The following is a 20,242-nucleotide window of genomic DNA, read 5'->3' as shown; positions in this document are numbered from 1 at the left end:
CAACAGCTCAAGCGTGCTTGGTAAGTGAGTTTGTCAAAGTGTCAAAAAGTACCAAAATGGTGTGTGCTACCTCTATTTATTCTTGAGTTGCCTCCTCATGTGAGACCCATACATCGAACTCCATCCAAAAGGCATGAATTGCCCAAGTGGTGTGTATTTCCCTCTTAGGTGGCCCCCACAACCCACTAAGTTTTCGATTTTCCTCTTCCTCCTTCTGTGAGTGTCTTCCTTAAGCCAAAAGTCGAAAGTTGGGGTCTTCCAACCCACTTCTCCTAAAAGTTGGAAATCAAAAATGATCAAAATGGTGCAAAATTGCATTCTCACTTAGCAATAGTTGATAAGTGGGAATATCACAGTCCTTCCCTCCCAAATGTCGCTTGTCCCAAGCAACTGTAATGTTGGATGTTGTAATATGTGCTCACCCTCCCATGTGGCATCCTCCTCCGGTAGATTCTTCCATCATATCAAATACTCTCTGATAATCTTGCTCCTCAGCCTTCTCCCCCTTGTCTCCAAAATGGCTTCCGACTCAAGTACTAAATGTCCCTCATCATCCAATGGGGATAGCTCAGTGGTTGTTGTCACATGTTGTCCCAATACCTTCTTGAGGCATGAGACATGGAAAACATTATGAACCTTGGTCTCCGGTGAAAGCTCTAGCTCATATGCCACCTCTCCAATCCGCTTGACCACCCTGTAGGGCCCATATAAATGTGGTTGTAGCTTCTCGGCCCCCTTTTGCTACAACGTGCACTATCTATATGGTTGGAGATGCAAAAACACCAGGTCTCCCACCACAAAGTGCCTCTCGACCCTGTGTCTATCTGCGTACATTTTTCTACTGATTCTGGGCAGTCTAAAGGTTGTCTTTGAGAGCCTAAAGTATGTCTTGGCTCTCTTGAATCCAATCCTTGGCATTTGGAGCCCGACTATCTCCAAAAACAAGGTCAGCAAAAGACAAACCATCATATCCATACAAGGAATGAAAAGGGGTCATGCCTATGGTCATATGGTAGATCGTGTTGTAGCAATACTCCCCCAAGTGAAACCATCTCATCCAAGCTCACTACTGCCCTATCATGTAGTTCCTCAAATATCCCTCGAGCCACTTGTTGACAATCTCGGTTTGTCCATCCATCTGAGGGTGGTAGATGGTACTAGGAGTGAGCTCAGTGCCCAACAACCTGAAGAGATCCTGCCAAAATGACCCCATAAAACGGTTGTCCCTGTCGCTGACTATGGTCTTGGGAAGACCATGGAAATAGAAAACCTCCCTAAAAAATAGCTAAGCAACTTGTGAAGCAAAGTACCTTGAGGGGATAGCAAATAAATTGACATACTTAGTCAATCTGTCCAACACCATGTATATGCAGTCACGGCCCTGCACCATGGGAAGTCCCGTGATGAAGTCCATCGAGATGCTCTCCCATTTCCCCTTTGGAATGGGAGATGCAAACCTCGCACTCCTACATGTGCCTCAACCCTTGAGGCCCTTCCATGTGAAACGTTCTCTGACTGCCCTGTAAGTCTTCAGGAACCCCTGGTGCCCTATCAATGATGAATCATGTGTTGCATGGAGAATCCTCTCCCTCAATTGTGAGTCAGGTACCAAGAATATGCGGCCCTTGTAGTAAATGACATCAACCATCACCCTGTAACACTCATCTCCATGGGTACCCTCCAGGATCTCATATGCCTGCTGATCCTTGGAGTACTCTACCAGCAATTGTGCCTTCCAGTCTTGGCAAATGCTCATGAGTGAAAGTGTCACTGGCCTCTTAGATAAGGCATCTACCACCACATTATGCTTGCCCTTGACATACTCTATGTCAAAGTCGTAGGCTTGGATCTTGCTGACCCACTTCTGTTGTCTATCATTGAGGCCCTTTTGCCCCAGAAAGTGGTGAAGATTGTTGTGATCAGTCTTCACTCTGAACCTGTTTCCCACCAAGTATTGTCGGAATTTGGCCAATGCATGCATGATGGCCAACATATCCTTGTCATAGATTGAGTACAACCTCTCGTGACTAAGGAGCTTCCGACTCTCGAAAGCTATCGGGTGGCCTCCCTGTGACAAAATAGTGCCAATTCCTTCACCTGATGCATCACACTCCAAGGTGAAAGGTTGTGTAATATTAGGTAGTGCCAACACTGAACAACTGCTCATCACCTCTTTGAGGTGCTCGAACACTACCTGTGACCTGTCTGTCCATGCAAACGCCCCCTTCTTGATCAAATCTGTGAGAGAGGCCACTAGCTATGAGAAGCCCTTAATGAATTTCCGGTAATATGTGCAGATGCCCACAAATCCCATCAACTCAATCACATTTCGGGGAATTGGCCAATCCCGGATGACTCTGATCTTCTCTTCATGCACCCGCACTACATCCTCTTCGATAATATGCCCCAAGTAAAGCATCTCTGTCAACCCAAACTCGCACTTGGACAACTTCGCATAGAACTGTTGCCCCTCCAAAATACTAAGCACCTCCTGTAGGTGTTGCAGGTGGTCCTCCCATGTCGTATTGTAGATCAAGATATCATCAGAGAACACCAACACAAATCTGCACAACTGCTTGTGGAACACGTGGTTCATGCAAGATTGGAAGGTGACATGGGCGTCGGTCAACCCAAAGGGCATAACCAAGAACTCGAAATGGTCATAGTGACATTTGGATGTTGTCTTAGGGATATCTTGATCCCTCACCCGAATTTGGTGGTACCACGAATGTAGATCTATCTTAGAGAAGTACTTGGCTCCTCTAATCTCGTCCATCAGCTCATCTATCTGGAGAATGGGGTACTTGTTCTTCAAATTCTTCTTATTGAGGGCCCTGTAATCAATGCACATCCTCAACATCCCATCCTTCTTCTTCACTAGGACAACTGATGAAGCGAAGGGGCTAAAACTGGGCCTGATGTGCCCCAACGCCAACAACTCCTGAATGGCTCACTCAATCTCATCCTAGTAGGCCTTGGGATGTCTGTAAGGGGTTGTGATGAGTTCCTGTACCCCTCGCTCTAGCTCAATGGTGTGCTCAAACCCTCTGTCAGGTGGCCACCCTGGTGGGATGTCCCTAAATATTGTGGGGTACCTGTCTAAGATGGCCTAAATATCTAGATGGGGTGGTTGGCGCTAGCCCCCAGCGTCTGAGATCCTCAACTCCACCACCCACTCAATGTCCCCATGCCTCCAGTCGACCTCCATGCTATGTTCCGAGACTGTCTGCGGTGGATATGAGTCATGCCCCTCAAGAGTCAAGACAACCAATTTCCTGTCTAGCCCCATGAACTCCATCTCCATCTTCCGCCAATCAGTAGTCACTTGCCCAAGAGAGTATAGCCACTAGACACCCATCACCACGTTGGTTTCTGACACATCCACCACGAAAAAGTGGTCGATCACTGAGTAATTCCCCATGGTCACCGTCAATGAGGGGACATATCGAGTGCACTCCACGATCCTATCCCCCAACACAAGCATCGAAAACCCCTCAAACACCTTTGTAGTAATGCCTCTCCTCTACACCATTTGCGCATCAATAAAATTGTGGGTGGCCCCACTGTCTACCAGAACTAAGACACGCTACCCCTACACTTTGCCTCAGATCCTCAGCGTCAGATATTTGGGAACCCCACACAAGGAAGCAAGTACCATGCAAATGCGAAAGGTGCTTCTCTACGTGGTGGTGGTGGTGGTGGTGGTCCCCCTGCTGCATGCGGCTCACTGTCACCTCCATATACCTCCTGCTCTACATAATCCTCCTTTTCACTATAAGAGAAGACCTCAATGCAATGGGCCTTTCCTGTGGTGCATCTGCGACCTGGTGCCCAAGGCTCTTGACAAGTGAATCACAGCTTCCTCCTCTAGAGGTCTCTCCTAGTATCATTATCTAATTGTCCACGCCCTTGGTTAGCTCTCGGTGGTGGGGCTTTAGTGTCACAGCCCCTGGAAGGAAAGGGAGCTCGTGGTGGAATCGATGCCCTAGTATTGAGAATTGCATCCTACAAATCCTAGGCACAAGTCACTGCCTCCTACAGCGTGATTGGTCTATGAGATCTCACCAAACCATGCAAGGGCTCAAGCAAACTCTCCACAAAACTGTAAACCCTTCAGGCATCCGACGCATCACGAACACACTCAAAATCTTTGATATGTACTGCTCAGGGTTGTCGATATATTTGAGCTGTGTAAGCTCCCTAAAGTGTGCCTCCAAGTCCCTTCTATCAAAATGCTCCACAACCCTCCATATGAAGCCCTCGTAAGAGGTTACGCTAGCATGCTCTAGCATTGTCAGCCCATGGAACCACCAATCATGGGCCTCTATTGAAAAGTGTAACTAGGTATGGTCTTCGTAATGACATATGTAATTGTGATTTTATGTAATTGATGAAAGGAAGTGTAATGATCCTAAATATGAAATACAAGTGATATAAAGAAAAAAATCTGTGCAGTAATTTATAAAAACGAAATACTCATTAAACATTCATAGAAAAGCTGCAAATATGGAATTGCTGAGCCATTTTATTATTTTTCTGAAGGCCAAATACAATAGATGACAACATAGTGCACCTGGGGTTGTCTCAATGGACAAGCATGACAAAACCTTGGTGAGAAGATGGCTGAACTCAAGGCTGTCTAGCTGTTGCACCAATTTGCATTGTGCTGCGCCAGAAAACTGTCTTTCTACTGAAGTTCAAATGGTTGGAAGGTGCACTTTTACTACCCAGAAAATTATGTTCTTTTGACCCTGGACTCCTTGGCCTAAACCCATAAAAACCCACGAAGGATTTTGGATGGTTTAGACTTCTGAAATTCGACCCCCTTAGAGCCCAACTTCAGTTGCAACTGCAAAACTCGACCTGTTGGAAATTGCCTGTAAATCCTACCAGAAATGCCCCCAAAGTGTTGGGCTGACCCTTGCTATCCAATCCCTGACTTCTCGAGTGAGCTCTTGGCTTAAGACACCTACTCCTAAGCTCCATGAAAAACTGGTGAGTGGCCTCTGCGCTATCCCCTAGCCCAACAATTCGAACTGTTGTAATGTTGGCTCTATTGGTTGTAAACCTCAGCAAGAACACTGTTCTATCGCTGCTACCTCAGCTCTCTAACTCTCTAGCAAACCATCTAATCTCTTCTGGCCTCTATCTCCCTCTACATATTCTTTGGCTACCCAGAAATATGCACTCCCTGCTCTGTGTTCGATAGTGGTGCTATGTCACTTCCTCAAAACTCCTAAAATCCTTGTGGAACTGCCTCTCTAGGGTGGGCACAGATGGTCCCCTGAAGTAGAGGTTGAATCTCCCACTTGAGAGATTTGTGGCTAAACAGCTGGTTGACTCAACTAAACAGCGGAGTGAACAATCAAGTGATTTTGTTTGCAAGATGTATCAATGAATCCAAAATGAGAGTTGTTGCCTCCTTATAACTCCTTGGGCCTCCCTTGCCTCATGTGGGCCCCTTCATCCACCTATTCGACTTTCCATCCAAGCTATTCGAACGAGCCAATTCGAATTCCCATGTGGGTGGCCCCCACATTCCACTAGGAACCAAATTAAGTTGAATTGCCTCCTAAGTCCCTATATTGAAATTGGTGGGTCCTCTTCCTTAGCAAAAAATGTGCAAAATTGTGTAACAGCACCTTGTTACAAATGTGTTTGAGAAGGGACATGACAGTCCTCCCCTCCTAGATGTTGCTTGTCCTCAAGTAACCTCAAAGTTGGGTGCTCCAATATGTGCTCACCCTCCCAAGTGGCATCCTCATCTGGCAAGTCCTTCCAACGCATCAAGAATTCCCTGATGGTCTTGCTCCTCAGTTTCCTTTCCCTGCTCTCCAAAATGGCCTCAGGTTCCAAAGCTAAGTGGCCCTCATCATCCAATGGGGGTAGATCAATTGCTGCTGTCACATGTTGTCCTAGCACCTTTTTAAGGCATGAGACATGGAAAACATTGTGGATCCTGCTCCCCTGAGGTAGCTCTAGCTCATAGGCCACCTCCCCAACTCGTCTAACCACCCGATAGGGCCCATAGAAGTGTGGTTGTAGCTTCTCGGCCCCCTTCTGCTTCAGCGTGGACTGCTTGTAAGGCTGTAGCCGAAGGTACACCAAGTCCCCCTCCTCGAAATGCCTCTCCGTCCTATGCCAATTTGCGTACACCTTCTGCTGATTTTGGGTTGTCACCAAGTTATCCTTGAGAACCTTGAGGATGTCTTAGCTCTCTTGGACCCAATCTTTGGCCTTTGGGGCCCAACTATCTCCAAAAACAATGTCAGCAAAAGATAATGCATCATACTCATATAAAGCACAAAAAGGAGTCATTCCAATGGACATGTGTTGCGTGGTGTTATAGAAGTACTCGCCCAAATGCAACCATCGAATCCAAGCCCTCTGTTGTCCAGTCAAGTAGTTCCTCAGGTAACCCTCCAACCACTGAGTAACCCTCTCAGTCTGGGCATCTATCTAAGAATGGTAGCTGGTGAGCTCAGTCTCGACCAATCTGAGAAGATCCTACTAGCAGCCTCCCATGAGCCTGTTTTCCCTGTAATTCACAATATTCTTGTGGAGCCCATGCAACCTGAAAAACTCCCAGAAGAATAGTTCCGCAACCTGTGCAATTGTGTATCTGGTGGGGATGGTGAAAAAGTGAGCAAATTTGGTCAACCTGTCAACCACTACGTAGATGAAATCCTTCCCTTGCACTGTGGGGAGCCCTGTGATGAAATCCATAGAAATACTTTCCCATTTCCCCTCAGGGATGGGTAGTGGTTGTAGCAATCCTGCGGGGCGGATCAGTTCCCCCTTGTTCCTCTCCCCCTTGTTCCTCTGACAGGCCTCACACTCTCGTATGTGCTGCAACACGTCCCCCTTGAGGCCCTTCCACGTGAATCTCTCCCTGACTACCATATAAGTTTTTGGAACCCCTAGTGCCTAGATAATGGTGAGTTGTGTGTTGCCTAGAGTACCTTCTCCCTCACCTGCGAGTTGGGCACTAAGAAAATGCGCCCCTTATAATAGATGACCTCATCCATCACTCGTTAACACTCATCTACATGGGTACCCTCCAATACCTCGCATGCCCTCTTGTCCTTGGAGTACTCCACCAACAACTGAGCCTTCCAATCATGGCAAATACTCATGAGGGATAACCTAGCTGGTCTCCGAAATAGAGCATCGGCCATCACATTGTGCTTTCCCTGTACATACTCTACATCGAAGTCATAGCCCTGCACCTCGCCGACACATCTTCGTTGTCTGTAATTACGGCCCTGCTGCCCCATGAAGTGTCGAAGACTGTTGTGATGAGTCTTCACTTGAAACCTATTATCGACCAAGCACTGACCAAATTTGGCCATTGCATGCATGATGGCCAGCATCTCTTTGTCATATATGGAATATGACAAGTCGTGTGGTAGGAGCTTTTGACTCTCAAAAGTAATGGATGCCCCTCCTATGACAATATTGCTCCAACTCCTACCCCGAATGCATCACACTCCATAGTGAATGGCTGGGAAAAATCCAGAAGTGCCAAGACCGGGCAACTGCTCATTACCTCCTCAAGGCGGTCGAAGGCAACTTGTGCCCCATCAGTCCATGTGAAAACAGCTCTCTTGGTCAAGTCAGTGAAGGGTGCAGACAGCTGTGAGAACCCCTTGACAAACTTCCTATAGTAGGTGCAAATGCCCAAGAAGCCCCTCAGCACAATCATATCTCGGGGTACTGGCCAATCCCAGATAGCCCGAATCTTCTCCTCATGGACCTTCACCCCATCAGCACCAATGATATGACCTAGGTAGAGCATTCTTGTCAACCCATACTCGCATTTGGAGAGCTTGGCATAAAACTACTGCTCTTCCAAAATGTGTAGTACCTCCTCCAAGTGTTAGAGGTGCTCCTCCCATGTCCGGCTATAAATCAGAATGTCATCGAATAAAACTAGCACAAACCTCCTCAACTTTCTTTGGAATACATGGTTAATGCATGACTAGAAGGTGGTCGGAGCGTTGGTCAGCCCAAATGGCATGACCAGGAACTCTAAGTGCCCATAGTAACACCGAAAAGTTGTTTTAGGGATATCCTGATCCCTCACCCTGATCTGGTGGTACCCTGAACACAGATCGATCTTAGAGAAGTACTTGGCTCTTCTAAGCTCATCTATGCAAGGAATGAGGTACCAGTTCTTCAGTGTCTTCCAGTTGTGATCTGAAAATGGGGCACTTAGGCTTCTTGTCTAACTTACAAGAACCTCTCCCACTTCCAAAGCTTAAATATTCCCATGTCACAATGATTAACCAACGCGGGAGTAAAATATGCTTCAGAAATAGGTGTATGCTGGTATTTATTTTAAACTATTAGTGTACTTTAAAATTTGTTGTTTATGCTGACATAACACATACATATAACAGTAAACAATGCAGCAATAAAACAGACACATGAACAACAATATTAATTTGGAGTTCACCCAAAACTCTTGGGCTACGTCTTCTTGAGCTCTAGTCAACTTGACTAGTCTCTCTGGGATTATGGTAAAGTCCTTTTACAAGCTCCCTGGCTCAAATCCATTGGTTTTTTCACAGAAACAATGGGTTTAGACACTATTTTATCCCCAACTCTTGAAGCTCTCGGATTTCTGCCTCTCGACTCTGGCTCTTGGCTCTGGCTTCTTGGCTCTAGCTCTTGGCTCTGGCTCTGGCTTCTTTAGCTCTGGCTTCTTTGGCTCTCTGCAATTTATAGCTGTTTGGCTTATCACTTGACTTCCAAGTGACTCCACTCAAATGCTCTGCGCATTAGCTCTGCATTCTCTCTACCTTCCCTTTCTGCGCTGCTCTCTTTCGCCTTAGCTTCCTGCTTTGGCTTAGCTTTCTACACCCCTGTCTCAGCACACTCAGCCTCCTTTTTTTCTTTTTCTGTCATTCTGTGGCTTTAAGCCAATCGGCGTTGTCCGTTCATTTCCTTTTCTCGGGCTCACTACTTCTCGGCCTCTGTCCGCTCGAATCCCCCTCTGAGCATTAGCAATCATTGCTAAATGCCTTCAGGGAGAGTGGCCACCTGTTCTGTAATGGAATGGACCATTGGTGCTTCGAATATTCCAAAACAGTTGTTCTCTGGTGACACAGAGAATTACACAGAAAACGCTATAAAACGGGTCTGGCTTTAAATCGCCATCGCAAGTCGCAAGTGTCCTTGTGCCGCGGTTTCCTTTGTATTGAAAAAATACATTAACACTGAAAATCCCAACAAATGGCTTTATGGCGGACTTCAAATATTATCAATTCCGCCCTATAATCCTATCGGGTCCGTGCTTTTATCGCTATCGCAAGTCGCAATCAGCCTGGGGCTTCCCCTTTGGGTGTGTCGATCGCCGATCCGCCGATCTGTCGATCGCAATCGCAAATCGTAAGTCACATGGCCCAGAGGTCCTTCCCCGTTGGGATCGCCGACACCGTTCCGCTGATATCGGCGATATCGCATATCACAATATCGCATCGCCCGGGACCTTTGCCTTGGGTATACACCGCCTGCCTCCGATCCGACCCGCCGATCTGATCATCGGAGGTCGCTGATCGGGGGTGCCTTCTGCCCGACCTTAAGTCCTCCTCTTTGCCTCATGCGATGTGATTTTCCCTTATAAGGCCTTTTAGGCCTTTTTTAGGGGTTTTTTGCCTCTTTTCCCAAAGAACAAAGGGGAACTTCTTTTTGTGATAACTTCTTCATCTGAAGTCCGTTTTCGCCCATTCAAGTTGCGTTGGATTCAGAATGAAGAGATCTCTACAATGAGACTATTTCTGAGAGCAACCTGCGACTTTCATTTTCCTCTAATTTACAAAGGATTTGTGCCACTTGGCACCTAATACCTCTTATATGAAGTCTTTTAGACTTAGCGGTTTATCTAGGATCCATTTTTGGATCAGGTTGAGGGCCCGATAGTCAATGCACATCCAAAGGGCTCCATCCTTCTTCTTCACCAGCACCACTGAAGAAGCGAAAGGACTGGAACTTGGCCTGATATGCCCAATGCTTGCAGCTCCTGGATGGCCTTCTCTATCTCGTCCTTATAAGCCTTCGAATGCCTATAAGGGTGGTGATCATAGCCTGCACACCCGACTCCAACTCAATAGTGTGCTCAAATCCCTTGTCTGGTGGTTGCCCTGGTGGAATGTCCCCAAACACCACTACGTATTCTAGCAAAGACTGTATGTCTATTGGTGGTGGCTGAGCCTGTCCCCCAGCCTCTGAGATCCTCAGCTCAACTGCCCATGCAATGTTACCATGTCGCAAGTCTGCCTCCATCCTGTGGACCGAAATTGTCTAAGGTGGATAAGACTGCATGCTTCTCAAAACTACCAGTTTTCCATCTGGCCCAATGAGCTCCATCTCTGGTTTCCTCCAATCTGTCGTGACTCGCCCAAGGGAATACAACCACTGGACACCCATCACCATGTTGGTGTCTGTCACATTGACCACAAAGAAATGGTTTGTCATCGAGTAGTTCCCCATAACTATTGTCAAGGAAGGCACATATCTAGTGCACTGTATGGTACAGTCATCAGGTACTAGGACTGAAGAGCCCTCGAACTCACCTGTGGTGAGGCCCCACCTCTGAACCAACTAGGCATCTATGAAATTGTGGGTAACCCCACTGTCAACTAGAATTGACACCCTCTGCCCTTGTACAGTGCCTCTAATCCTTAGTGTCAAAAAATTGGGAATCACACATAAGGATGCAAGGACTCCCCCAGTTGGGGCAAGGGATGCCCCTCCCTATGGAGGTGGTGGTGGTGGTCCTCTATTAGCCAGACTCTCACCCTCTGCCACACCACAATCCTACTCCTCCTTGTCCTCCTGGTCACTGTCAGAAAAAAACCCCAATATTATGTGCTCTATCAGCAGTGCACCGATGGCCTGGTACCCTGGGCTCCCTGCATGTGAAGCACAACTTCTTCCTCCTGAGGTCCTGCCGAGTCTCATCATCTAACTGCCCCCTCCCCTGTGTGGTCCTCTGAGGTGGAGGTCTAGTCTCATGCCCCTTTTGTGGAAAGGGAGTCCGTGCAGGAAAACATGCTCTAGTCTTGGGGATGACCCCCTGTAGATCTCTGGTGCACAAGATCGCTTCCTGTAGCGTGGAGGGTTTGCATGAATTCACTAGTCCATGCAAGGGCTCAAGCAAGCCCTCAATGAAGGTGTACACCCTCCTAGCCTCTGACTGATCCGGGACCATCACTGATACCCGCAGAAACTCAGAGATGTACTACTCTGGGTTGCCTATTTGGAGCAGCTGGGTTAGCTTTCTGAAATGGGCCTCTGGATCTCTCTGGTCAAAAATCTCCACCACCCTATTGGTGAAGTCCTCATAAGAATCCACGTGGGCATGCCCTAGGGTGGTCAAGCCATGAAACCACCAATCATGGGCTTCCCCCTCCATGTGCAGCGTGGCCATCTTGATGGCTTCCTACTCTGTCATCTGGTTGAGTTGGAAGTAGGTGTCCATCTTCTCAACCCAAGCCCTGGTTGTGCACTTGGTTGTGCCATCGAAAGTAGGGAAATACATCCCCCCTATGGTCCTCTGTAGCTCATAGTTATGGGTCCCCTATCCTCCATGACCCTTGTTCTTCTCACTCTGCTTGAGCTTACAGTAATCTCTGAAGGAGAGGGCTTCCTTAAAGTCTTCATCCATGGACTGCCACTCTGAAATAGTCTCCCATCTGAGGGGGGTCTTCCCCTCTTACAGGTTCGATTTGTGCCACTGGCACAAAAGAAGGCACTATAGCACAAGTTGGCACACTGGCTGATGGCTACTGCACTGCTAGTGAGGGATGATGGAATGGCTGAGAGGCCCCAGAAATTTCCCCAAACAGAAACCCTCTAGGAGTGGTCCTCTCTCTATTCTACTACTTGATCTCTTCCAACATGTCTTTCTGGCCCTTGGCTAAGTCATTCAGGGCCCTCAAGAGGCTATCGAAATCCATCTCATCCCTACTCTTGGGTTCCACCATGTCCTCCTCCTCTACCACTACTTTCCCTTTGTCCTCCGTGTCTGGAGTAATCTCCAACTCTCTTTCTCTACTCCGGTACCTCTGCTTTCGATAGGTGATGTTTTGTTGGTCCCCTTCTCTCATAGGAGACAATCCCCAGCCAAGAACTAGGCTTTGATACCACCGTAATGATCCTATATACGAAATACAAGTGATATAAAGCAAAAATCTGTGCAACAATTTATAAAAACGAAATACTCATTAAACATTCACAGAAAAGCTGCAAATATGGGTTTGTTAAGCCATTTTATTAATTTTCTTAAGGCCAAATACAATAGATGACAAGATAGTGCACCTTGGCTTGTATCAATGGACAAGCATGACCAAACTCAAGTAATAAAATTGCTGAACTGAAGGTTGTCCAGCTATTGCACCAATCTACACTGCGTTGCCCCAAAAACTACGTTTCCACTGAAGTTTGAATGGCTAGAAGGTGCACTTTTACTGCCCAGAAAATTATGTTCTTTTAACCACAAACTCCTTGGCCTAAACCCAGAAAAACTCACGAAGGATTTTGGCTAGTTTAGACTTTTGAAATTCAACCCCCTTGGAGCCCAACTTCAGCTGCAACTGCAAAACTCGGCCTGCTGGAAACTGCCTGTAAATCCTCCCGGAAATGCCCCCAAAGTGTTGGGCTGACACTTGCTATCCAATCCCTGACTTATTGGATGAGCTCTTGGCCTAAGACACCTACTCCTAAGCTCCAAGAAAAATTATTGAGTGGCCTCTGCATTATCCCCTAGCCCAACAATTTGAACTATTGGAATGTTGACTCTGTTGGATGTAAAACTCAGCAATAATGTTGCTCTATTGTTGCTACCTCAGCTCTCTAACTCTCTGGCAAACAATCTGATCTCTGCTGGCCTTTATCTCCCTCTGCGTATTCTCTGGCTGCCCAAAAATACACACTCCCTGCTCTGCAATGGATGGTGGTACTATGTCACTTCCCCAGAACTCCCAACATCCTTGTGGAACTGCCTCTCTAGGGCAGACTCAGATGGTCCCCCGAAGTAGAGGTTGAATCTCCCTCTTGAGAGATTCATGGCTAAACACTTGGTTGACTCAGCTAAATAGAAGAGTGAATAGTCAAGTGATTTTGTTTGCAAGATGTATGAATGAATTCAAAATGAGAGTTGCTCCCTCCTTATAACTCCTTGGGCCTCCCTTGCCTCATGTGGGCCCATCCATCCACCTATTCGACTTTCCCTCCAAGCTATTCAAATGGGCCAATTCAAATTCCTATGTGGGTGCCCCCCACATTCCACTAGCAACCAAATGAAGTCGAATTGCCTCGTAAGTCCCTAAGTCGAAACTGGTGGGTCCTCTTTCTTAGCCAAAAATGTGCAAAATTGTGTAATAACACCCTATTACAAATGTGTTTGAGAAGGGACATGACTGGAAGAAAATAAAATTATTCTTGTAAGTACTTGAATCATGGGTTTCATGATCAAGGAATTTTATTTTAGTTAAGGTTCCCATTGTGAACCTTTAGGTTTTGTCATCTAGTCATAAAAGCAAATATGTGTCAATGTCATGTATGAAGGACCCTTCTTGGGCATGTTACATTTTTGTATGAGTCATTAAATGTATAAGAAGGCCCTCCAAGACCAAGAAAAGACACCTCCTTCAAGTCAGCTTCAAGAAGAATAATAATACCTCTCCAAATGACACATCAGCCTAGCTTACTGTCAAGTCGGCTTATTATCATGGGAAACAACTATAAATAGGCCACTCGGCCTCATTTCAGAGAAAGTAATTCGGTCATGATCTGTGATTGGAAGAAGTGCGAAAAGGGTCAAGAAGGCAGCCTTATAACCAGCGAGTGAAGGGAGAAGAAGATCGAATTATTTCAGATCTGTTTTGGGCTCTATCTTGTCACACGTGCGAAGTAAGGAGGCAACATCTGTTGCAGAAGTAGTCAAGAGTATTGCTGGAGGATCCAAGGTTAGTAAGGTCACTTGAGAAGCTGAAGTCATCAAGCCGAAGTATATGAGAGAGTCTCCCCTCCAAGCGAAGTGGTGACAAAGTGCAGAAATTGGTCATCATACTTCTCACATGCTGCAATTAGGGGCAGATATAAAGTGCAGGTCTAAAGCAGAAGGAAGTCAAAGTTGAAGGGTAGCCGAGAAGGAGGAAGGAGTAGAAGTTTGACCAGTGTTGACTTCAGCACGAAAGAAAAACAGTGGAAGGGAACTTGTGTTTGTTGAAGTTTCTAAGCTTACTTAGTTAGAAACCCTCCATGCACTTTTTCTGATTTATTCCTACCTACTTGTTATTTTCCTTAACAAGTTATTTACAATGTAAATACTGAAAATAAACAATAGTGCATGCTCAACATATTACAGATCAGCAACTAAAAGAAACAGAAACAAACACGCCATATGATACCATTATTTTTGGACTAATGTCCCCGAAAAAACCCAATGTGGGAAAACCGGTGCAGCTATCTGAGGGTTTTCTTATTAAGCAATATCAGAGTACAATCTGGGTGCCGAAATTGGCCTACCCAACAGAGAATTTCCTTGGCAGTAATACCTCTCAGTTTCTGACAAATCTCCTGGCTGAAACCCTGGATAATCCTTCCGGCAGCTACTCAGCACCAATCTGCCCCAGAAACCCCAGTGTCAGCCTCTCTCTGGACTGTGTCAGCCCCTCTCTGCCTCATGCTGACCCTGCGTCACCCCGGATGGGTCTGCTTTAGCCCTGGGAGGCCTTGTGTCAGCCCTCTAGCCCTCTGCGTCACAATATTGGCCTCTCTGAGGCTCTGCGTCAACAACGCTAGCCTCTCTAAGGCTCTGCGTGGCCCTGCGTGAGCCCTGGCTAGCTTTGCATCACTCTCCTTGGCTATTGCGCTGCTCTCCCAGCACTATCGCTACCTCTCTGTCTCTCTGTACTCAAAAGCCCCTTAGCGGCATCTCCCGGTCACTAATTCTATCTCTCTCAGCAAACCCTGCTCTAGAAAATAGAATGACTGATCACTCTGGTGTGTTCTCCAAGTGACCCTCAAGCTTCCTCTTATACTTTCTTGTTGACATATCAACGGCCAAGATTAAGTCCCTAATCAATGGCTAAGATTAGATCTGGTTTGATCCATGTCTTTTGGACCATTCTAATACAGTTTCATATTAATACACATTAATATTTTATTTTCCCTAAGTTTAGACTTAGGGACTCCATTAAAAATATTAATTCTTTTAATACCTCTTGAACTGTTTAGAATCTGCCCAAACCCTTTCCGGGTATTGGGGATCTCATGTGCCCCAATCTCTCCACCAAATTTTGTGGCTAGAGCACATCCGATGCTACCCCAAATCAACACTCCCTCAATCGAGCGGATGGTGGTGTATCGGGCAACATGTGCAAATATCTTGTCATAATCTATACCTTCCTTTTGAGAAAAGCCACGAGCAAAAAAACGAGCCTTATACTTTTCAGCACTTCCATCAGCTCCATTATTTATTTTGTAAAGCCACTTCGAGGTGACAACTGTTTTGTCTTTGGGGTCTAGGGACCACATCCCAGACACCGTTCTTCATGATGGACTCGTATTCCTCATTCATAGCATCCTTCCATACTTGATGCTTCACCACTTCTTCGAACGATGAAGGCTCATTTTGAATGATTGTGCTCTTAATGGTCAAGTATCCCTGATACCTAGTCGTCTTTTTACTTTCACAGAAAGTCCCTCTAGGTGCAATGTGTCCTTCGACATCATCAAGTGTCCCCCTAAGCCATGAGGGCCTCTTCCTAAAGGAGGAAGGCTCTTGCGGAGGGGGATCAATAAGATCCATAGGTTCTTCCACTTTGGGCATCGTCTCATCTTCCTTCTCATCCAGCTTCTTGGTGTCAACTTCTTTAGTTTTCCTTAGAATAGGAAGATTGTCAACCTTGCTAAGAGCCATGTCTTCGTCAAAGGTGACATCATGACTAATCTCAACTTCCCTTTGACCAGCCACATAGATTCTATAGCCCTTATAATTTTCGCTATAGCCCATGAAGATTCCCTTCTTTCCAGATGCACCCAATTTATTCCTTTTCTCTTTCGGCACATGAAAATATACGGGACTTCCAAAAATTCTAAAATGAGAGACATCAGGTTTCTTACCAGTGAACATCTCTTCAGGAGTCTTGGAATCCAATGCTTGATGAGGGCATCGGTTTTGAACATATATGACGGTATTTGTAGCTTTGGCCCATAAAAACTTTGGAAGCCTTTGATCATGGAGCATGGAACGAACAGCTTCCAAAATCGTACGGTTCTTCCTTTCCGCCACACCATTCTGCTCAGGAGTGTATGGTATTGTGGTCTCCCTCTTAATGCCAGCCTCTTTGCAAAAGTCATGGAACTCATTGGATTCATACTCGGTCCCATTATCAGTCCTTAAGATCTTGATCTTCTTCTCAGTTTGATTCTCGATCAAGGCTTTGAAGTGATGGAACTAGGAGAACACTTCATCCTTCTTTTTCAAGAAGTATATCCACATCTTGCGAGAATAGTCATCTATAAAAGTGAGATAATATAAATATCCTCCTAAAGAGTTCACAGGCATCATACCAGATATGTTGGAGGTCTTGTTATAGCTTGAGGGGAATGGTCCCCTTTTGAGTTTTCCTTCGGCACAACCTGAACATACACCTTCTTGCTCCACTTTAAACTCGGGCATCCCGGTCACCATTTGTCTCACATCGGGTAGAGCCTTATAGTGAAGGTGGGCAAACCTCCAATGTCATAGTTCAGAATAAAGAGTTGTGTTGCAAGACATGATTCCCAACGTACTTCCTCCAACTTGATATAGAGAATCAACTCGAAACCCAAGAGTGAAAGCATCTTTAAAATTCTTTTTCCATACACGTACCTTGCCATCGATGAAGGCCACCTTGTAGCCTTTGTCTTACATCGCCGAAATGGACACCAGGTTCTTTTTGAGATCAGGTGCATATAGGACTTCTTGTAAATGAATTGTTTTACCCTGATTTAATTGAAGAGTAACATTCCCAACACCCTTTATGGGATAGGTGGAGTTATCTCCAAGAATAATCTCCAGGTTTGTCTCCTTCTCTATCAGATTAGAGAGAGCTTCCTTGTAACCAGTGAAGTGCCTTGAGGCACCACTATCAATAAGCCAATTACCCAACGAGTCCAGAGAAGTAGTAGAGAGGGCCGATATCAGATAATATTCATCTTGCTTATTGTTAACAATATTAGATTCATACCTGGAGTTCCTTGCCTTCTTGGAGGGTTGACCACTTCCTTGATTTCCAACATTCCTCTTTCCTTTTCCATTGAACCTGCCATTCCTTTGATTGTGGTTGGAATTGCCCTAGGAGTGATTTTGATCATCGTCATGAGATGTGTCTTTTCTATTTAGACACTCCCTCGCATAGTGGCCGAATTTATTGCAAACGAAACATCTTCCTTTCCTTCCACCTTTCGATCAGCCTTTCCTTTGGATTTAGACCCAGAATTATTTCTCCTTTTAGCATGAGAGGAGAATGCAGTGGGGTTGCCTTTAAATGCACGCATTTCCTGCTCTTCCATCCTAGTCTCTTCTTGAATGCATCTCACCATCAATTCCTCAAATCCTGGAATTACATTATTGTTGAGAAGAGTGGTTCTAAATACATACCATTTGGATGGGAGCCCTCCAAGAGTTGTGATAGCCAGTTCCCTGTCTAGAATGACTTCCTCAATTGATAGGAGATCATTCTTGATCTTGGTGATCCTTAAGAAGTAGGATTGCATATTCTCATCTTTGCCCTTCTTAATTTCCTTCAGCTTATTTTTGAGGAACAAAACTTGATTTGCATCACTAACTTTAAATAAGCTTACCACTCTATCGTAGATTTCCTTGAGGGTGTTTAGCTCAGAAACGTAGGCCACCAGGTCCTTGTCAATAGAGTCTCAGATGATCTTCTTCGCTTTAACTTCACCCTTAGTCCACTTGTTCCTTGTAGCAACTAGCGCATTTGATGGAGGCTCTGTAATTCTGCCTCTCACATAGTCCAACACTTCCTGCTCTTCCAATGTCAGATCGAGAGACATCTTCCATCCGTGATAGTCAGAATTCTCACGGAGCTTGTCTTTGGTGGAAGTGTGATGAGGAACCCATGAAGTCTTAAGACTTTTTCCAACAACCTTCGGTGATTTCTCTTGCTCTTGCTCTTGCTTGGCCTTTGTCTTCACCGCAACTCGGATACCATGTTAAGTTATGGTATGTTCTATGCTTAGTGAAAATTACTTCAATTTCTTGTTATTAGCCCAATGTCAATTTCTTTGTTTAGCAATCACATTAACATAAAGTAAAATGCTGATAGAACATAAATAAATCGACAGAAGACAAGCCAAGACAAGAGACACCAGATGTGGTGGCTAGCCAGGGACAAACCCCAATGTGGGGAAACCATTTGATCAATTCTTCTATAATCTTCAATAATTCAGTAGAGAGAGAGAGAGAGATAGTACAAATATACAATTCTGTAATTTTATGATAGCAATAGGAAAACCCTAACCAGCAAAGTCAAAGCTGGTCAAACAAGTCAAATTTGACCTCTAATTAGCTTGGTCAATATCCCAATCAACTTGGCGTCCAATAGCAAGAAGAGTCAACCCAAACAGTCCAAAATTACAATCAAACTTCAGTCAACGCTGGACAGATTTGCTGGTCAAAGTACCTTCCTATAGCCCTGGTCAAACTCAGTCAACGCAACCCTAATCAGAAATCACTTCGTCCTTCCACACGTGTGAGAGATGTTGCTCCTTTATGTGTACCCAATCAAGTAAGGAGAGAGAAGATGAGTGTTGAGATGATGTGCAATAATGCCACAAGGTGTCTTCTATTTATATGAATCGTTGAGGTTAAGTTGGGGGCGTGCAACACAATTTTACTTGCTGGCCAACCTTGACAAATTGTCAAGAAATACAAATAAATTCATATCTCCATAAATACATGTTGGAATCGGATGATCTTTAGATCAATCCTCCACCTCTCTTCGAAAGGAATCCAAGAAAAATATCAGCTGCCATAAATAAGATGACCCACATGGAGTTTGGCCCTAGTTGCCAATTTTAACAAAGTCATCCACAGATCTTCCCTTTGGTAGTCCTACATAAGCTCATCCAGATATTAGTTCAAAAATAAGAAATGAACACTTAAATCAAAATTACCTTTGTGATGGTCTTTCATCATGACATCTTTCTAAAAATATCAGCATCCTACATGTAGATTGACACATCTCCTAAAGATGTTCATTGTCAAGGGTCCCCAACTTTTTCCAACTCATATCAGAGTCTTCATAACTTTGCGGGGAGATTTCCTAGTCAAATCTTCTTGGTATTTTGGATGTTGATTGCCTTTATCATGGTTGCATATCTCACGATCTCTTCCTTCCTTTATTCACAAATTCCATTCCCAGGAGCTTCCAATAAGAGTTCCTTAATTGTAGTCAACCACCTCATACTCCATATGAGGACATATTATGTGTATTTCATCTAGTGCGAGTTATGCCTACCTGGATCCTTTCAAAGGAGGAGATCCTTTTCCCTTGATCATGCTTCTCAAGATAGAAGTAGTGATCCATGTTACTTGCAACCATACGACATGACATTATAATATTAAATACAAGCATACATACCTCATTTACCTTTAGGTCATCTAGGCTTCTTTCAACAGCTTCCTTGATTGAAAATATCTTCAACCCCTTGATCTGCTTCATCTCTTATGTCATCATACCATCATCCCATGAACTCCACAAGTTGGAGTCCCTGATGAAACACTTGCTTCTTCTCTAGATCGGTGAACCCTCCGATGAGGATTCCATCAGAGAATCTTGAGGATCTTGTATATCCCTATCCGGCAGATGTTTCCTTTTTGACTTGATGTATGATGAGCCTTGTCCTAGATGACTTCTTCATTTTCTTAAGTTTGCAATGAGGTTCTCAAGAGCTATATCCTTCATATTTGATTGCGATGGATTTTATTTCGTCCGTCCTTCATGATTCCCTATGGTGATATCACGATCTCTTATTTTAAATGCTTTCATGATGCCATGATGCATCTTATAGCCATATCCTATAAAAGATTTAGGAGCTATGACAAGACCTTTTGTGAGGGAGACTATCTCATAATAGTAGAGATCTCTTACTTCCTCTTTTCTTGGATTTCTTCTCTTCGGCTCCACTTCTTTAGTGATATGGGCTTCTTCTCTTTCTCTTT

General features: G+C 45.0%; 1 protein-coding gene across 4 annotated transcripts in view; it reads right to left on the bottom strand.

The window, feature by feature from the left end:
- The window catches only part of LOC149204404 (C2 and GRAM domain-containing protein At1g03370-like), a 477,851-nt gene that overhangs the window by 171,340 nt on the left and 286,269 nt on the right, over positions 1 to 20,242 (bottom strand). The gene's annotated exons all lie outside the window — the stretch shown is intronic.

This window comes from Pinus tabuliformis, chromosome 1_2 (assembly GCF_031772625.1).
Source record: "Pinus tabuliformis cultivar Carrire ecotype Pingquan chromosome 1_2, CPIR1, whole genome shotgun sequence".
Classification (NCBI taxonomy): Eukaryota; Viridiplantae; Streptophyta; class Pinopsida; order Pinales; family Pinaceae; genus Pinus; species Pinus tabuliformis.
This window is presented reverse-complemented; position numbering and strand designations above follow the sequence as displayed.